Genomic DNA, 18634 nt, shown 5'->3' with positions numbered 1-18634 from the left:
GAACAGAATGACTTGGCACACCAAGAAAAAATATAGTAGTTGGTCCCAGTCTTATATGTGGAGACTCTTTTAAAAAAGCTTGGTAAGCCTGCCATTCAGCCTGCTGAAATAGGCCACACTTGAGCTGTGGGTGGCCCAGATGGCACCATCTGGCTCTTAGAGCTCTATGATAAAGCCCTAGAGGTTAAAATGCATTATAGGATTGTGTATAGACAGGGATCGTAACATGGACTCTCAATGATCTTGAAGTTTTACTCCGAGTGGTGGAGCTGGTATTGCAATGGTTGCGACTGTTGCGTAGGATACCATGGAGCAAGAACGTTTTGCAGTATGCTGCTCCATGCTGGGAATACGTTAATGAACATCTCTTTTTAGAGAGCCACCAGCCGACACTTCACAACAGGTTGCATTCAGTCCTGGCTGTTACAGCTAGCGTCCCTATTGACAATCCAATAGAAGTGGTACCTCATCATGGGATTACTCGGTCAGCTATGGATGCTGACAAGAAGACTATGATATAGGTGATCAATGGACAGTCCAACAGTCTAGTGATGATATGCAACCAGTGCTAAAGATCTAGTACTAAGATCTGCCATTGTTCAGATTAGCCATTTACAATATTCACCATCATAAAGTTCCTGGAATGGGGTATCACAAGACAGGAGAACAAGGTGAATCTACTAGAAGTGTAAAGTAAACAACTTTTTCTTTTTTCAACAGTTGTTGAATATGTTCTTTAATGCTGTAGACTAGAAATACTACTCAGCGCTATTTGGTGTAAGAAGGTAACTTCATGGGATATATTCATAATGTGACATTCACTGCAGAAGAATGTGTTTTAAATGATAGTGATCAACTTGCCACCAGCAAATGTTTTGTGAAAACCATAGTCACTGCTTTATAAATTAGCCCCATGACGTCCCCAAGGTCAGCAGGAGTTGACAATGATTTCATATTATATGCCCTCAAACTGTAGCACCGTCAGCACGCTCAGATTTCTCCCTGCTGATCGAAGCATTTTCAATTAGAGCAGGCAGGGAAAATTCAGACTACTGTGGCTAAAAATAACAGCCCTGGGTCTATTAAATGGCCTGGACTGCCAAAGAGCATATTGATTTGGGGAAATGCTTCCATTAGCAATGTCGGAGTAAATGCATCTGATGTGCTTATGTCTTCATTGTGCTAGTGCCCAGTCTTCTAACGAGACACAGACAGACTGGCCGCTAAAGAGACAATGCTACTAACAGGCAGCAACCCATCACAAACAGACATACATTTTCACTGTTGATTGGGTGCTCTGGGTAATTGTGCACTTTTATTAAAAGTGTTTGCTTTTTTACTATATTCTTATATTAACTATTTTCCATATTGGTCTCTTATTATTGCCAGTTGGGATGTGAAATTGTCAGCAAAATAATAAGCGATACTTCAGGATGTCTTATGGGTAGCACAGCTGTCAATGCATGCAGCTACACCAAGACCCTGAAGATATACACCTTTTCCTTGGAGATATACACATACATACATACATACATACATACATACATACATACATACATGGTCAGTGCAGACCTGATCCAGGCACACTATGCAGGCTGTAATCAGCCAGCAATAGAACACTATGGCACCTGATTGGATGCAGTCATCGTTCAGTCAGCAAATTTCCCAGCTCCTTTTGCTTTTTCTATTGAAGTTAGACAGGTCCACCCATGGCTTGCATTTTGGCCGACTCAGCAGATGATGGCCAAAATTCAAACAGTGCCTGGCTGCCTTAAGTGTCCCCAGGAGTACAGAGATGACCCTCACTAGCATGGGATCAGCTTGAGCTCTCCCAGACAGCCTTTAAAATTCAGCACACATGCTGGTCACTGCAGTTATTTTCTAGATCATATATCTCAGTGATGTGTCCCATTTCAAAACTTGACGAGGGTACTAAATAAAACCACTGTGCTGACCCCAGGCAAACTAAGCATTGCAAACTGCCAATCTGGATAATATACCGCACATAATTATAATCACTTATTTGCTTCTGAGGGGTAGGGGTGGAATGTCAATATTCAGAGGATGCACTTGAAGGTGGTCTAAAGCTGGCTGTACACTAGGCGAATTTCGGCCGGTTCATCAAGAAATTTGCACAGTGGGTGCTGCTGTCAGCAACCTTTCGGCCGGCATGTCACGATCAACTGATCGAAGGAGCTGGTTGGAAAATCTTCTAACAAATAGAGCAGGCAGCCAATGAGCTACTGGTTCTGTTCCGGTATTTTGACAGCGGCCGGCAGCCACTGGTAGAATACGACTAATACAGAGGAAATTCCTTGATCAACACTCATAAGCTGTTTGAACGAAGGAAGTATCACAGCGTGTGGGCAGCTTTAACAGAGACATGAGCAAACAATTTACAATTCACTCCAAAATAAGGTTTTATAATTATTTTGTTGTGTATGGGATGATGTTGGCCAAGGCTGAAGGGTGAGCAGGAAAGCAACTGTATGGCAAACTGGGCCAGTTGAGAACAACAGTTCAGTCCACAAACCCTTGATTCCATGGGGTAATTGCTTACATAGTAGAGCTAAGCAATGACAATCCCGCCTGCCGTAAAGAACACCCCTACTGCGGAATTCACAGTAGTAATTGGTACCAAGACAGATCAGCCAGCCAAATCAGTTCACAAAGAAAAGTAAAAACTATCCAGTGCAGTTTAAAATGTGTGCACAAAGAAAGTAAAAAAAAGAAAAGTAACAAAGTTAAGTGACATGGAGTAGTAGCAGACTTTGCCCATCCCTCCCATGGCTCCAGCAGCAGGGGAATGTGTATGCAAGCACGAACAATGAACTTCTCTTATTTGCTCTCTTTTGGTCTGGTAATTATACCATTGGAAGCGTTTTGTTATTTCTGTGCAACAAAAAAAGCTGTTGATCAGGTCAGAAATTCAGAGATGCCTAGTGATTTTTGCACACTTCCTGTGTTATCGGAAGGAGTCCAAATAGTCCTCCTAGTTCTTATCTTGGGACTACAGATGATTAGTCGCTATGTTTAGGACTATACGATATGGGGTTGATTTGAATAGTTTAGCAAAAGAAAATTGGGCACAGCTGACACCACTTAGTCTACAGAGATGCAGTATGGTGTCAGCCCACAACAAGACTTAGGAGTTAAGTGTATTTCTGGCAGATCCAAAAGGTATTTTTCTGTACCCACTTTAGGAATTGTGTGAAAATCATGTCTCATGCTCCCTTGAACCAATCTTTTACAATTCGAGCCTGATGAATCCCGGCATTGTCCTCTTGGAATACGCCCGTGCCATCAGGGAAGAAAAACCCAGTGATGGAAAAACCTGGTCATTCAGTACATTCATTAAGAAAATGGACAGCTACTCAAGACATCAAGCTAAGTAGGTCAAAATCAGAACAGGTAATGGCAGCTCATCCACATTCTCAAGATAACAATCATGGTGCAAAAGTCAACATTTTTATGTGCCAGTACAATTGCATCCCACAAAAATGCAGTAACCTGGTCATACTCCCTCCTTCTCCACACCAGGAACACAACAGGCCAGTTACAAAAGGATGAAACCTTAAAATGTTTACACAACACTACCATAAATGCCAAACAGACAAAGTCAGAAGATGATTACTGTAAGGCCATGTGCGGTTTTAAGATCTGGAACTAGCAGAAGTGAGGTGCTGGATTAAAATATTCAGGTCAGAACATGATAAACCACAATGGCTCCAGTAAGGCCGGTCTCAACAAAAATAGGATGTCCCTCATAAAAGGGAACCCAGAATTGAAGATGCATATATAAAAGAGTACAATGAGAGCGCCAAACAAGACAGTACGAGAATCCAAACACGTAATAGAAGGGGTTTAAAAAAAAGACAACACAGCCAACACGTTTCAGGAGCTTGTAGACCTCCCCCTTCTTCAGCGCTTAAAGTGACATTAAAGGCAAAAAAATTTTTCCCTCCCCCCAATGTAAATGTTAGCACTTACCTTAAATGATGTCTCTTTTTGCGATCTTCCTCTTCTTTCCCCATGTTTTCATCTGTCCCTCCAGCGGTGTGACATCCCTCCGATCCAGCGCTGACTGCTCTGTCTCTCCGATCCAGCGGTGTCTGCAGGCGGGTGCACGCGTCCATAGACTTACCTTGCGTCTCTGCTAGTCTCCCGGCCGAGAATCGGAACTGCGCATGTGCCCGCCCCAAGATCCTTTGCGGCCGTACGAGCAGTTCCTGATTCTCGGCGCGGGAACGAGCGGTGATAACGAGGGAAGTTTAAAGGGATTTTAAGCGGGTTTTTTTTTTTTTTTTACACTTCTTGCCTATATCTACTGCTTGCTAGCAGTAGATATAGGCAAAAAAACGGAGGGTTTAGAGCCCCTTTAAACAAAATAGGTATTATTGTGGAGTTAAAGCTGGCACAAATCACCAGAAGTATTCGTGGTGTATAGCCAAAATCAGTACATCAGCAAAACTGTGTGAGCCCCTGAAATGCATTGGCTGTTCTGTGTTGTCGTTTGAGAACTCATTCTATTATTTAAAAAAGTGTTTGAACTCTGGTACTGCCTTGTTTAGCACTTTCATTGGACTTTATACATGCGCGGTTTTTATTACACTTTTCTGTAGAAAAATATTAAATATACAAAACTAGAAATTCATCCATATTACCCATCCCCTTAAAAAATGACAAGAAAAAGCTCACCATGCCCTCACAGATTGGACCTCATTCATAAACCAACACCAACCTTGGGTTTTTCATGAAGGCGTATTGAGCATGTACCAGTCCACCCCACAAAAAGCACCCAACCTGCCTGGAAGTTGATTTTTCACCCAGGTATTACTGGCAATTCGCCCAGGTGCCAGTAATGCATTGCTGTGGGGACATGAAATTTGGGCTCACGTACACAAGTGTTTTCCTGCTTTTTATGTGTATTTAAAAAGCACATCAAATGCTGCTCACCAAATACCCATTGACTTTAACGGAGCTGTGTACATGACAACTGGGTGTCTGCCCTCCTTTGCATAGTGCATCTTTGGATGCAGCATGTTCCATTGAGGTGCGTTTAAACAGCAGGCAAAGCAGGTGAAGCACAGCCTTTTCTGGTAAAACGTTGAGTTTTCCATTCAAATGCACATAGTTGTCTAAGAATAAGGTCCTGCTGAGCAATGTAAAATGAAAGGCCTGATGTTGTCAGTCCTGCTACTATATGCTCCCCGCTGTCTCAGAGAGGGATACAGAGAAGAGTTCCAGAATGCAGAATCACGCTGGGTGCTCGGTTATACCCAACAGTGGATCAGTATTATGAAATATATATTAAGGAAGTCTTATGTCACACAAAGTTGATGAACCCTTGGCCAAATTACATCCCCGTGAGCAAAAATAACTTTTGCAGTAGTGAGTAATATTCAGGGCTTGACATCCTTTCTTGGAATGGTTTTATCATTAAGCAAAGACCCTATTTACAATCACTCTGCTTCACTTCTTAAAAAATTTTGGGAAGCAGCCAGTGCATGATATTCAATGAGTCATGCGACTCATAGACTTTTACTGCCGGAAGGAGCAGTAAAGTAAAACCATTGTATGAGCACTGCAAAGTAGGAAGCAGAGCCTTGGTATTTATTTATATAGCCCCATCAGTTTTATGCATTGCGTCACATGTTGCATATTGATATCCATCCCTATTCCTATTCTATTCCATCCCTCAAGGAGCTTACAATCTATGGTGCCTGTTTCACATGCATGCATACATACACATACTACCGTAGGGTCGATTTAGACAGGAGCCAATTAACCTACCAGGATGTCTTTAGAGTGTGGGAGGAAACCGGAGTACCTGGAGGAAACCCACGCAAGCACAAGGAGAACATGCAAACTCCAACTGAGGACCCAAGTGTTCAAAAGGTAGAAGTGCCAACCACTGAGCCACTGAGCTGCCCGTATAGTATGTCATGAGAAAACATGGAAGCTGCGTGTACATATGTCATTACAAATTCTTGATAAATCATTAAAAACACACACGGATACTATTATTACTATTATTATTATTATTATACAGGATTTATATAGCGCCAACAGTTTGCGCAGCGCTTTACAGTGTAAGGAAGACATTACAATTCAAGACAAGATGGTAAGGAGGGCCCTGCCCATGAGGGATACATGGATTTACATTAGGGTGATCTATTGTATTTCTTTTAAATCAAAGTGGACCTCTCAGTAAATTTAGAAGTCTGCATTCATAAATTCAGTATACAGTATAATTTTTTTCAAAAACAGCCTTTTCATCTATAATTTTAAAAAAAGTCCTAATAAAAGCAGTCCTTGAGCTCCAGACAAGTGATTTTGCCTTAGCTGAGATGATGCCATCAGTCTACTGCAGGCAGGAAGAAGCATTTCCTTAGTCTTCTCTCACCTAGTGATCAGACTACAACACAACCCATTTAAAAAAAACACAAGGTGACAGGTTGCAACAGGGGATGATCTTTGTCGGGCATTTGTGAACACAGCCAAGAACTGTACAATCACCAGAACTTGCTAGGGTACACACAGGTTAGAGAATAGTGGCAGCTATGACAGTTTGACTGTTATATAAATGATGCACTGATTTCCATCCCCCTTCCAGTCACAATTACTGCTGTAATTAAACTATAGGAACTGCTGTAACTGCAATACTTCCTATAGTTATTTACAGTAGTAATTGTGATTGATTGGTGGGGGCGGGGGAACGATAACGACAGGCTTAATTCATTCAATAGCTCAAATGTCATCACTGAAGTTACTCTCTGAAATGGTGGGCATCTGTGCTGCCAACAACTCCTCTTCATTGGGGGATGGAGCAAAAAGCTTTTTTGGAGGAAAGGAGCATTTTAAAAAAAAACCATTAAACAAGCAGATTACATTTAAGAAGCTGAAGGGACTTGAACTATAAAACTGCTATGTGAGGGCAATAGGCATTTGTGGGATCCTTGGTGACCTGTTAAGGGGTCAAAAGGACCTCACACATGAAGTATCTATTTTTTGCTGTTGCCCAAAACAGTGAAATGTGGAATAAACATGCAATAACATATCACAAATACGTGTCACTGCATGCATGTAGATGTGAATCTAGTCTAACAGATGTATCTATGGTCATAAACTAAAAATAAATATGTATTTCTATATTGAATTTCCATAAGTTCTATCCCACCCCTAATAACCATATCAATCAATTCCGTGTGTCACAACTCACAGAGCCTGCCTTCTGAACCACAACTCAGCATCTGAACAATGTAACATTATCATTGCACTGTTTTGCAAACACACGTCAAAATGCACATTTGATGCATGGGAACTGAACCAATAGGGATTTTTTCATTTAAGCTTTGATTGCATTATCAGAAACAACTCTAGTATGTATTCCTATTGCACTGGTGATGTTATAATGGGATAGTATATGCTGGGACTTTACAACTTTAATGATCATCGCATTAGGAGATAAACTATATGGCCAAGAGTTTGTGGGCAGCTGACGGTCGCATCTATATGACCATTGGCATTAATATGAAGTCACCCCGATTTCCTTCTTGGCAGCTGCACCAGCCTCCAATTTTCTGAGAAGGCTTTCCACAAGGTTTGGGAGTCTGCCTGGGGCAATTTCTGTCCATTTAGCACAGTTAGCAATATTGGATGAGAAGACATGGGATGAGAAGACATGGTTTGCATTTCATGGATTTTCAGTAGGGTTGAGGTCAGGGCTCGATTTAGGCCACTCGACTTTCCCCACCCCAGACTCATCAAAGCATGTCTTTATGAACACAGCTTTTATCACAGGGGAACAGTAATAGCAGAAGATTAAATGGCCTTTCCCAAACTGTTGTCACAGGGTTGGAAAGGCACAATTGGCTTTGTATGCTGTAGTATCAACAGTACTCTTTACTCGGAAACTCAATTTGGAAAAGTATCCACATACTTTGGCCATATAGTATAGGTGTGATGGTCGGGTGCCCACAAGTGTTTGACCATATAATGTATATTTTTAGGGCTATTTTATTATATGCATGTTTAAATCTTCGGATAGCACTTTTTGTGATTTTTTACTAGTATGATCATGACTTAGTCTAGTTTTGATGAGGAACTAAATGCCCCCTTATCTCAGCAGCATCTAATCTAAGCTGGTTGAATAAAATTATAAGCACTTTGGCCAACATACTCTGGTATATGTATTTTGACCGGAAATGTAGCCATCTGTCTGAAGCTCTGCTTTAGAGCAGACCTTGCAGGCCCATAGTAACTATGGCCCATAAGTAACTAAGACCTATAAAGCAACTCCTCTCCCCGTTCCTAAAGTAAAAAGTGGATCCCAAATCTTGTGTGCTTTTGTCTTCTTTTAGGGCTCACTTAGGGTACATTTCCTAAGCATAAAACAGGTGACTAAAAGATCTTTACAGAGACAATGCTGGTTGTCCCCTCAACCCTGCATTTTCTAAACTTATCATATACCAGCATTGATATGTGTCTCATACTTTGGGAGTCAAGAGTACAGTATAGCTAAGGTCAGTATCTTATTTAGCACTGGAATTTAAAAGCACACACGTTAGAATGAAAAAAAAAAAAAGTATAATACCTGATGCACAAAGAGCAATCTCAGAGGATTCTTGGACCTGTAAAAATAAAATGTTATTGTTAAATCAGATACGATGATTTCAACAAACCAGAAATTAGGAGGAACAATAACATTTAACCTTCACCTCCCATCTGTTTGCTCTCGAGACGCTCGATCGCTTGACTGTAAAGCTCCCGCCCGGCCGTGTAATTACAACGGCCGGCCCGGGAAGCTGCTCGTCGGGCTCCACTGTCTGCTCCTCGTCACAGACGAGCGGATTTTCAATCTATATCTATATATATTTCCACCACTGTCTTCTACACTCAGTGGCATGTCTCAAAAGGTCAGTAAAAATACCTGATTACCACGGCATTAATTATAAAAGTCTTGAGGGACCGAGGATGGATGAAGTCAGGACTAGACTCGTTTCTGAGAACAAGCAAGAAAACCTCGTACAACTTCCAGGCACAATGCTCACATACCGTAATCACTCTATAATATAAACTCAAAGAGGAAAGGGTTGTGACCATATGATTGTTACATAGGATGTTTAGCTGTGGGTGCCATTCAAACACGAGGGTCACAATTAAAAGGGCAGGTTCAACCAATATTATGTACACAAAATAAAATACAGATATAAAGCTAATCCAACAAGAAAAGGCAACTCCAGATGCCAGGCCTAGTAAAGGCCCCTTTTTAGCCGTCTGCATCTCGCTCTTTACCAAGATCTAGTTTCATCTTTCTCTGTGCATGTGTATGTCTCACTCCCCCACCCACTCTTGTGGTATCTTGTCCTAAAATTGTGAGGTGGCTTTCAGTAGACCAAGCTGAACACCCTTCTATAAATCTCTGCCCCTTTGGCCATGTATTTATTTTGTTAAAAATAAAAAAACTTGAATGCACTACTGACATGTTGTCTGCTTCAAATACTGAGCTACTTTTCAAATGTGCAGACCACCAAATAAGAGAAAGCAAAAATGGCTTTATCTTTTCTGAAATTTGAAGAGTCTTCTGAACCCCATACCACAGGTGGTCAGAACACTTGAAAGATATCACATGGGGGCGTGGCCAAGCAATGGAGCAGTAGAGTCGCGTGTGTGCTGAGCTCTGCTCCCGATCGTGCCCATTGTAGTGGATATATAGCAGTCACGAACCTGAATCCCCATGTCCGGTGACAGGAGATCGACCCGGTCACAACAGAAGGACTCCCGTCTGACGATCCCCGGATACTTCGCCCCGGCGGCCTCGAGACCCTCAGCGGCTGCTGCCAGAAGCACGGAGCCCGGCGGCCATCTTGACTCCCGCATGGCGGGACCTTCAGGCCCAGGTCAGTCTGCACCTGCTACGAGACCCTCTCCCCCCCGGCTCGCCGCGGATGATAGTCCCCAGTTACGGCCACCGGTGGGGGTAGAAGACGGCACACAGATCGCGGTGCACGCTACCCATCTGCCACCGCTCCTGAACTCAGTGATCGGGGAGGCCCACGCAGGCAAAGGCCCACGCACTATTGTATTTAAAGATGGATGATGGAGAAAACAGAAACCGCAGGAATAACGTGCGCCTGCGAGGGGTTCCTGTGTCTACGACGGGTGCTGACCTTCGTTCCACAATACAAGCTATACTGAACCAGCTCCTAGACCGTGACCCAGCTACCCACTTAGAGATGGACAGAGCCCACAGGGTCAATGGTCCCAGGGGGTACTGACCGCACTGGTCCCAGAGACGTCCTATGCCGGGTGCATTTCTTTACACAGAAGGAGGCCATAATGCGGCAGGCCTGGGTTAAAAAGTCGGTGGACTTTGATGGCGCGGTAATCACCATAATGCCTGACCTCTCCAGACACACACTTTTTCTCAGGCGCATGATGCGAGCACTCCTTGCCCAAATCACCTCGGTTGGTACGTCCTACAAGTGGGGCCACCCGTTCCATCTTCAGACACAAAAGGCCGGTGCCACCTTCGTCCTGCTGACGCCAGACCAACTACCAGAATTATTTGCCTTTTTAGGCACTGATCCCGTTGAAATCCCTGATTGGCTCCTGATCCCTGCAGCCTCGAGGCCTACACTACCACCGGCCCCCAGATCACAGCGATCTCGCAGAGGGCGCTCTCGTCGCCGCTCCGACCCTGACCGGAGCCGAGACCCCACTGCCCATGAGGCGTGAGGGTGCGGGTTTGGATCCTGGACCCTGATGTCTGTCTTGGGGAGAAGTCAGGATATGTTCGAGTGGGCAGTTAACCGAAGTAGAGGCTGTGACCTGATGGGGGAACGTGTGTTTGGATACAGACTCCATCAACACTGCTGTCTGCGGAGGGAGTCAGAAGCCGTGCTGGTTGGTTCTGATACCTGTTGGGGAGGGGTTGCTCCTGCTCAGGGGGCTTACCATGAGGGACTGGGGATAGATAGGTCTTAGAGGGCGATTGTAGAGAGGCCGCTGACATATCTCACTGTTCACCACTGATCCGCACATTATGATATGGGGATAGTTTACTTGAGTGGGCACTGTGGGGAGTATCTCGCTATGCTCCCTTGTTTTTACACTTCTCCACTTAAGTGCCCTCTTCGCATATTGCGTTGAGGGTTGTTATAGAATATATTGTTTTGATTAATCGAGATTGCTATATCCTGTTAGATACTGTTGTTATACTAATACGTATTTCCTTTTATCGTATTGTTTGTCTCTCCTCCCTTTTGCTTCTAGCTACTTGTACCTTGGATAGGTGTCCATCTACACCTACCTACCTTTCAGTGTCTCACTAGCTACCTCCCCACTCGGGCCGGTGGTTTTTCCTACCCTTTTCCCCTCATATCCTTGACTTACCTTCCCTCCCATTCTCCTCCCTGGAGAATAGGTACACCGTACCTATTCGAGAATAGACTACTTTCTGATCAGGCAAGGAGACTTACACAGACTCCGGCATACTTCCATAGACGTTCTCACAATATCTGACCACGCACCGATTCTACTGAGTATACTCCTTCACACTGAAGGCCCTAGACCATGGCATTGGCAACTAAACGATCTCCTGCTGGATGATCCGATACTGACAACCAGCATCAGTCAGGAACTGACTCACTTCTTTCGACAGAACCAATCGCCAGAATCTCCTCCCTTGTCCATTTGGGAAGCCCACAAGTGTTGTACGAGAGGAACCTTTATCTCCCACGCCTCTAGGGCGAAGCGTGAGCGGCTAGAAACCATTTCCACCCTACTGACCAAAATTCGATGATTAGAGACCCGCCCCAAACAAACGTTGGCCGTTGCAGTGGAAGCTGAACTGTGGACTCAGCGCCAAAAGTTGGAAGATCTGCTTCTTGGCAAGATCAAAGCCAGACAGGTAAGGGTTAAGAGAACATACTATGAGTATGGCAACAAGCCAAGTAGATCTCTGGCCCTGGCACTCAGAGACGCCAGGGTTCAGACTTATATCCCAACCATAGCGGGTGGAGACGGCAGTTTACTCACTAAATCGGAGGATGTGGCTGCCCGGTTTAGGGACTTCTTCTGTGGTCGGGCCGTACGCTCTCATGGTTCGGGAGAAACAGCGTCCTCAAGATGAATGTCCTTCCGCGCCTACTGTATTTATTCCAGACCTTGCCAGTGCATATCCCAACGACGTTTCTGAAACAGGTGAGGAGAGAGTTCACATCCTTTTTGTGGGCGCGTGGATCACATAGGCTGAGCAAAGCCCATGGGGGGGATTGGGTTTCCAGATCCTGCCCGCTATCATCTAGCAGTACACATGGCTAGGGCGTTCCAATGGTGTAACGTCTCCTCAGACAAACGGTGGTTACAACTGGAACAGGCTGGCTCCTCTCTGCCGTTGGCGGGCCTACTGTGGGCGACACAATCACTGCCTAGAGCAGTCCTTCACCATCCTCTCATGGGAACCACAATCCGCATACTCAAAAAGTCGCCAACAGTACTCCCAGATATGTATCCCCATTGTTACTGACCCCAGTGGTGGGATACCCCAACTTTGTGCCCGGCCTAGAGGACGGCTCCTTCTGGCGTCTCGTACCCGCGAACAAATTTAGACAGGGACATTTCTTATCCCGGCAATCTTCCATAAACCTAGAGGTCACTGGCCACCCTAGGTACACCTCTTCTTCTGCGCTGGCAGGCCCTCCAACTCCGTAGCTACCTCACTAAATTGAACAACTCCCCTCCCCCGCGCACAGACCTAACACCGTTTGAGGATATTTGTTTGGTGGGCGGATACGTTGACCATGGTTTGTCCACAGCCCATGCCCTCTTGCTGATGACGGCCCATACACCTAATCCGGGCTTTCTGACAAAATGGGAGAGAGACCCATCAACCACCTTTTCGCAAGACCAAAAAGATTACATACTACATTTTGCTCATAAAGCATCTACTGCCTCTGCTACCCAGGAAACTGGGTACAAAATACTGACCAGATGGTACTACGTACCCTCCAGATTACACAAAATGTTTCCCCAAACTCCGCCAACATGCTGGAGATGTGGTCAGGCGGAGGGAACTATCCTCCACACTTTTTGGTCATGTCCTAGCCTTAGGGACTATTGGGAGGCAGTCACAAGGATTATAAAACAACTGACGGGAGTGTCCCTGGATGGGGACCCAGCTGCCCTGTTGCTCCACAGGTCCTCCCTGTCTAAGACCAAGTACCGCGCCTCTCTGCTCATCCACCTGGTAAATGCTGCCAGGGCCTGTATACCGCTGAGATGGAAAAGCTCCAGCCCACCCACAGTCACAATATGGCTACGTAAAGTGGACGAAACACGAGTTATGGAGGAGCTAACCGCGGCACTTCACCACACAGACGGCAAATTTCGTAAAACATGGTTTTATTGGCTGGAGTACCTTTACTCCCCGGAGTACGGTGCACTCATGGTAGTATGAGACATGGTACCGTACCGGGGGGATACGATACGAAACCAGGAATCCTTAAACTTAGTTTGCCGCATTGACCCCAGGGGACCGATACAGCGCTGTCCTCTCGCCTGCCGGGGCCCGACCAAATGCCTATTACGTGAGACTTCTACGCCAACCCTTACTGTGACCACACCTTCCCTGCTCTCCACCTGCCTTAACTCCAGAATCCTTCTCTGTCGTCATTCTTACTCCTCCTGTCTTCTTGAGCTGACTGCACCGAGATGCCGACATAGCATGTATCTAGTTACTCTATACATCTGTGTATGTCATAGCTAGCATGAAACTTTCCACAGCATAGTGATGGCACCACATCTAAGGATAGGGGCGATTGTGCATGATCTCTATTTACTAGCTACTATATAGCACCAGTGGAATGATCCAATCCCATTGACACTCTGAGTGTTACTGCTGTGTTCCGATATATTGTATTGCACTGCTCAACTCTTTTGTTTGTACATTTATACTGTTCATACTAATGTAAAACTGAAAATAAAGAATTAAAAAAAAAAAAAGAAAGATATCACATATAGTAAACTTTAAGGCTTGGTGGTGCCCTTCAGACCCTGCTTTCCTAGGCACTGGCCCACAAGTCTCATTATAGCCCTACTGGCTGCGGGAGCTATAAAAGTTAGCAATTTTTGTCTCCTGTGTATGGTAAAACACATGTGGTCTTTAGCTGTCTTGAATTAGCCTTACCTTCTCATGCATTAATAAAAAAATACAATTACAACATATACTACTATGCATTGTATGTAGCAAGGACCAATGCTATTGCGTTACCCACATTAGGCTTAATCCCCAAAGCTTTACCACAAGGATAAGGTTCCCAATCAAGCCACATGACTAGTTTTCAAATCCCACTGGACTCAGATGAAAATATATATTTTTTAAATTAAGTATTCTTATCATGGTGTGTTAGATTTGTGAACGGAGCCATAAATCTTTGAAATAATCACAATTAAAGAGTCTCCAAGTCCACAACCAAAAACTATTCCAGACGTGTAGACTTTTCTGATATAAAAGGCACTGCACATAAACCTCTCACACCAGACCAATCTGGTAACAGACTGTAACATAAGTGTGGAAACAATGGTGCTCTAATCACTTCAATGACAGTCAATATAATAAAATATATCTTAAATCTTCACCATACGTGGACAGTTCAAGTCTCACCCTTAGGAAAGATTAAAAATGTATTCGCTGTAGAAAATTCTTGCATTAAAAAGAATAACTATAATAGTTTAGAGTAATTTGTTTTCCTTTTTTGTTATGTTTTAAAACTGTTTTTACTATATTTAAATGTATGACAAAGGACACCTCGCTTTGAGACACTTTGTCTAAATGAAACCTCACTAAGCTGCTTGATAATGGACGAGTCAATGCTTTGATGACTGTGTTCTGTACACTGGAGCTGTATGCAGTACAGGTAAGCTATTTGTCTCCACCTGTACACTGGATAGATGACCAGTTAATATGAAATATTTCATACGTATCTAAATTAAAACATTTTAATCTTGTTTTTGTTTAATCTTGGTAATAAGAAAAAATTACAATGCTCCGGACAGTTTATTCATCCAGGTTGTGCTTGATTAACTTCTTCCATGGCCAAAGCAGCCAGGGAGCATATGCTCAAAACTGTAAGCGACAAAAAGCTCAATCACTGCACAATCACAAAATGTCCTCTACTCTCCCCGCTGGCACCCACCATAGAAATCCTGGGCACCTAGGAGGGCAGCAGAGCCTAGGACACATGACTGAGGTGGGGGATTCACTGCAGAAAGATGTAAACATGGTCCCTGCTGCCGCAGATGTAAGCCTCACATTGGCAACAGCAAAATATACAAGTTCCAGGACTATCACCCTGGCTTCCTTTTGCAATTAGTCACTGATTTTGACAAAGCCTGTACAATGGAATTATCAGATGTTGCAACCTTCACCAGCTGCACGCTTGTTCCAGATCAGTGACTAATTATATAATGAAGCCACAATCAGGATCACAGGTCCAGAGCCTGAGGGCCTGTTCACACGACGCCCGTTTTGTGTGCTGACCGGCTCCGTACGCTGCTGCACTCAAAATGCATCCCAATGTATCCCTATGTGTTTTATGGGCTCCAGTTCTCACGTGCGCAGTCCGTTCAGCTTACGACAGAAAAAAATACTGCATATCACATTTTGTCAGGTCCGGAAACGCTAACAGCCCCACTCCAGCAAAATAAAAACATTTTTTTTTTACTTGAACGCATCAAAAACGCGGCAAAAACGCACTACATCAGTCTGCAGATCCGCAACTGATCAGGACCTGATATCATGTGAACAGGCCCTGAATCTTTAAAATTAAGACTGCATTTGTAGCTCTTTTGTATGTTTCTATACTCATTGGTTCACATAAGGATTGTCAGATGCACTGCAATTACATATATAAACACAACCGAAATTAACAAAATGTGTCAGGCCGAAACAGAAAATTACTTTTTCCCCAACCTCTTTAAAATTTGTACAATTTATTAATTATAATTTTTTTTTTAATTTTTACTTTACTGTTTGTGGCTTTGTCTAAACAGACGCCTTTAAAATAGAAAAAGAGATTGAGGACACAGAGTCCTAAATCTCTTTTTCTGCAGCCCCTGTTATGAATGAACAAGAAGCCTCTAAACTGAGTGCTCTTGTCCATTCATAAACTGAGTAGTTACAATGTCCACAATCATGAATGAACAGGAAGTGAGGTAGAGCACTTCCTGTTCATTCATAAATGGGGACACAGTAAGCTTACTATGTCCTCAGTTATTTACAAACACTTAGCGATCCATACTGCTTGCTGTTTGTACTCCGCTCTCCATCCTGACTGCTTCGCTTGTCACAGGAGGCGGCTCTCCCCTCCCGCACTGCCCCAATCAGCCCCTCTCCTCCCTGCTGGGCGCTGGCAACTGGATCAACTCTGTGTCCCCTCTGATCCCCGCTGCCTTTGCCAACACAGGAGGGGGAGAGCAGTGGGGATCGGAGGGGACACAGACTGGTGCCCAGCAGGAGGGAGAGAAGCTAGGGATACACCGCATTTTTTTTGGCCGCTTTGGTACTATCGGCATTGTGCCCATGGTACCATTTTCGGTGTGTGTATATATTTTATTCCTCGAACATATTTAGCTGTTTAATCAAAATGCCTTCAAAATGCTTGTTGATGGAAAAATATGTATTTTGTTAGCGCCTGAATAAAAAAAATGAAGTCTCCTTATCTAGCAGACTCCTTAATTGTGTCTGTTCACAAAGACAATACAGTTTGGTGGGATGCACATTCTTCCAGGAATGTCTATCATTTTGTGCATGCCGTACACATGTATCAATATCTGTAGAGTGTGGAATGGGAAGTGCAGCAGGGAAGCCCATTCCTTCCTCCCTGCCCCTCCCGCTATTCCCCAGAGATTCCCTGTATTTCCTGAAGTGGCCAGCTTTAATAGTAAGTAGGAATAGCGAACAACAATTGCAGATCATACTTGCATATGTTGTTGTGCTAAGGACAAAGTCTTTGTTAATGGATTATCAAAACTTAAGAAAAGGAAATAGCACTGATGCCCCTTTAAACGGCTAGATGCTACCATTAATTTCCCAGCCCGTCCTACAAATGTACCAAATGCAATGTAACTGCTGTGGGCAACATCCCACTTCTGAGCACAATTAGTAAATTACTGGCATAGATCATCAAATCAGTTTGTTAGTAACTGGCAAACCCAACAATGTGATAGATCTATTGAACTGGCTTGTTCATAATGAAGAATAAAGATTGCCAAGTGCCACAGCCTCATATTTCTATCCAGATCGGTGTGTGGTAGTGCTGTATGAGTAGGATTAAGAATTGGTTTTAATGTAAAACCAAAAAAAAAAAAAAGTGGGAGGTGTACTCCTTGGAGGAGCTAAACCCGTGATAACAGTATGTGTGTGGATCTGGTTAAGGAGACTGCTGCCCCAGAAGATCAAATCCAGGAGGTGTGGTTAGGAGTACCTAACAAAAAATGGTCATCTCACTTCAAGGTTCTTTTGAATTGTTTATTTGAACTTAAATGTCAAGTACAGCACAGGTACAAAGGGTTTGCAGGTGAGAGGTTACTTTAGGGACTGGTTAACACCTAGACGTTTTTGAACATTGGAAAAAGCACTTTAAAAACACCCAACACAAGAAATCCCATGATTTTCAGTGGCCCTGTTCACACCTGAGCGCAAACCAGCAGTAGCAAAACACCCAATACAGAAAAAAAGTACATTAGCTTTTTTTGGTAGTTTACGTCTAGTCCCCCCCTTCCCCCAATGAGTTATGGGGATGAGTATAATTTACTCTCCCCATAATTCTACTTTAAAATCCTGTGGTTCCTTTGGTTTCCTTCTGCCAAAATCTTCCCTTCCCAAGTTCCTGTCTACATGGTGGGCTTCGTCCCCTTACAGGGCCCCACGGAGCCACCTTGGTGTGCGCTCCTATGTGGCACTACAGACTCCTCTCCTGACACTGCATAAGTCCACAGCACCCCTAATCCTAGTGTGAAAAGCTGATCATCTGCTCCCTCCTCCAAGTAAGTGATTGACAACAGCTGGAGGCTTCGCTGCCCCTTCTGAACTAGTGTAGTGAGGTGCACAGGGAGCACGCTCCCCTACCTGGAAGATCCGGAGGCGGCAGGGAGCATTACAAAATAGAAGTGTTTCTGCAGAAATAAATCAGAAAAAAAAAAAAGGACCGAGGAATGTCTGCAAAAAGAATGCATTTTTTTTTAAAATGTAGAGTGTTTAGTACTACGTTAAAGTGACAATGACAAATGACAAGGAGTACATAGAAGAATCGTCTTACACCTGAAGGTATTTTAGAACTTCTATATTTAGTCAGTTTGTAAACACGAGGAGAGGCAAGTGGGAGGGTTTAACTTCCTCTGCTGGTTTCCTTTCGTTTGATGTCAAAAGTCTTTGGACATGAAACAGGGATAGTAAAGAAATACTCAGTTGGCCAACACTTCCCCGCACAGAAGCTGTGACACAAGTTTATTTAATAACACATTGAAAAGGAGAAATGATTGCAGACATCAGGTTTAAGTGTCATGCTTAAAGTGATAGTAAAAGTCAAAAGGTTTTTAAACCATTCCAATCGCTGATTAAGGGTCCGTT

At 43.8% G+C, this 18634-nt stretch overlaps 1 protein-coding gene across 1 annotated transcript in view; it reads right to left on the bottom strand.

Annotated features, from left to right (window-relative positions):
* Window positions 1-18634, bottom strand: part of HRAS (HRas proto-oncogene, GTPase) — a 56406-nt gene that overhangs the window by 27285 nt on the left and 10487 nt on the right. Inside the window, exon 2 of the mRNA XM_018556037.1 lies at window positions 8597-8633. The gene's annotated coding sequence lies outside the window, so the exon portion shown is untranslated. The remainder of the gene's footprint in view (window positions 1-8596; window positions 8634-18634) is intronic.

The sequence above is a fragment of the Nanorana parkeri genome, unplaced genomic scaffold (genome assembly GCF_000935625.1).
Source record: "Nanorana parkeri isolate BGI_ZX_2015 unplaced genomic scaffold, ASM93562v1 scaffold222, whole genome shotgun sequence".
Classification (NCBI taxonomy): Eukaryota; Metazoa; Chordata; class Amphibia; order Anura; family Dicroglossidae; genus Nanorana; species Nanorana parkeri.
Note: the sequence above shows the minus strand (reverse complement) of the source record. Positions and strands in the feature narration are given on the sequence as shown.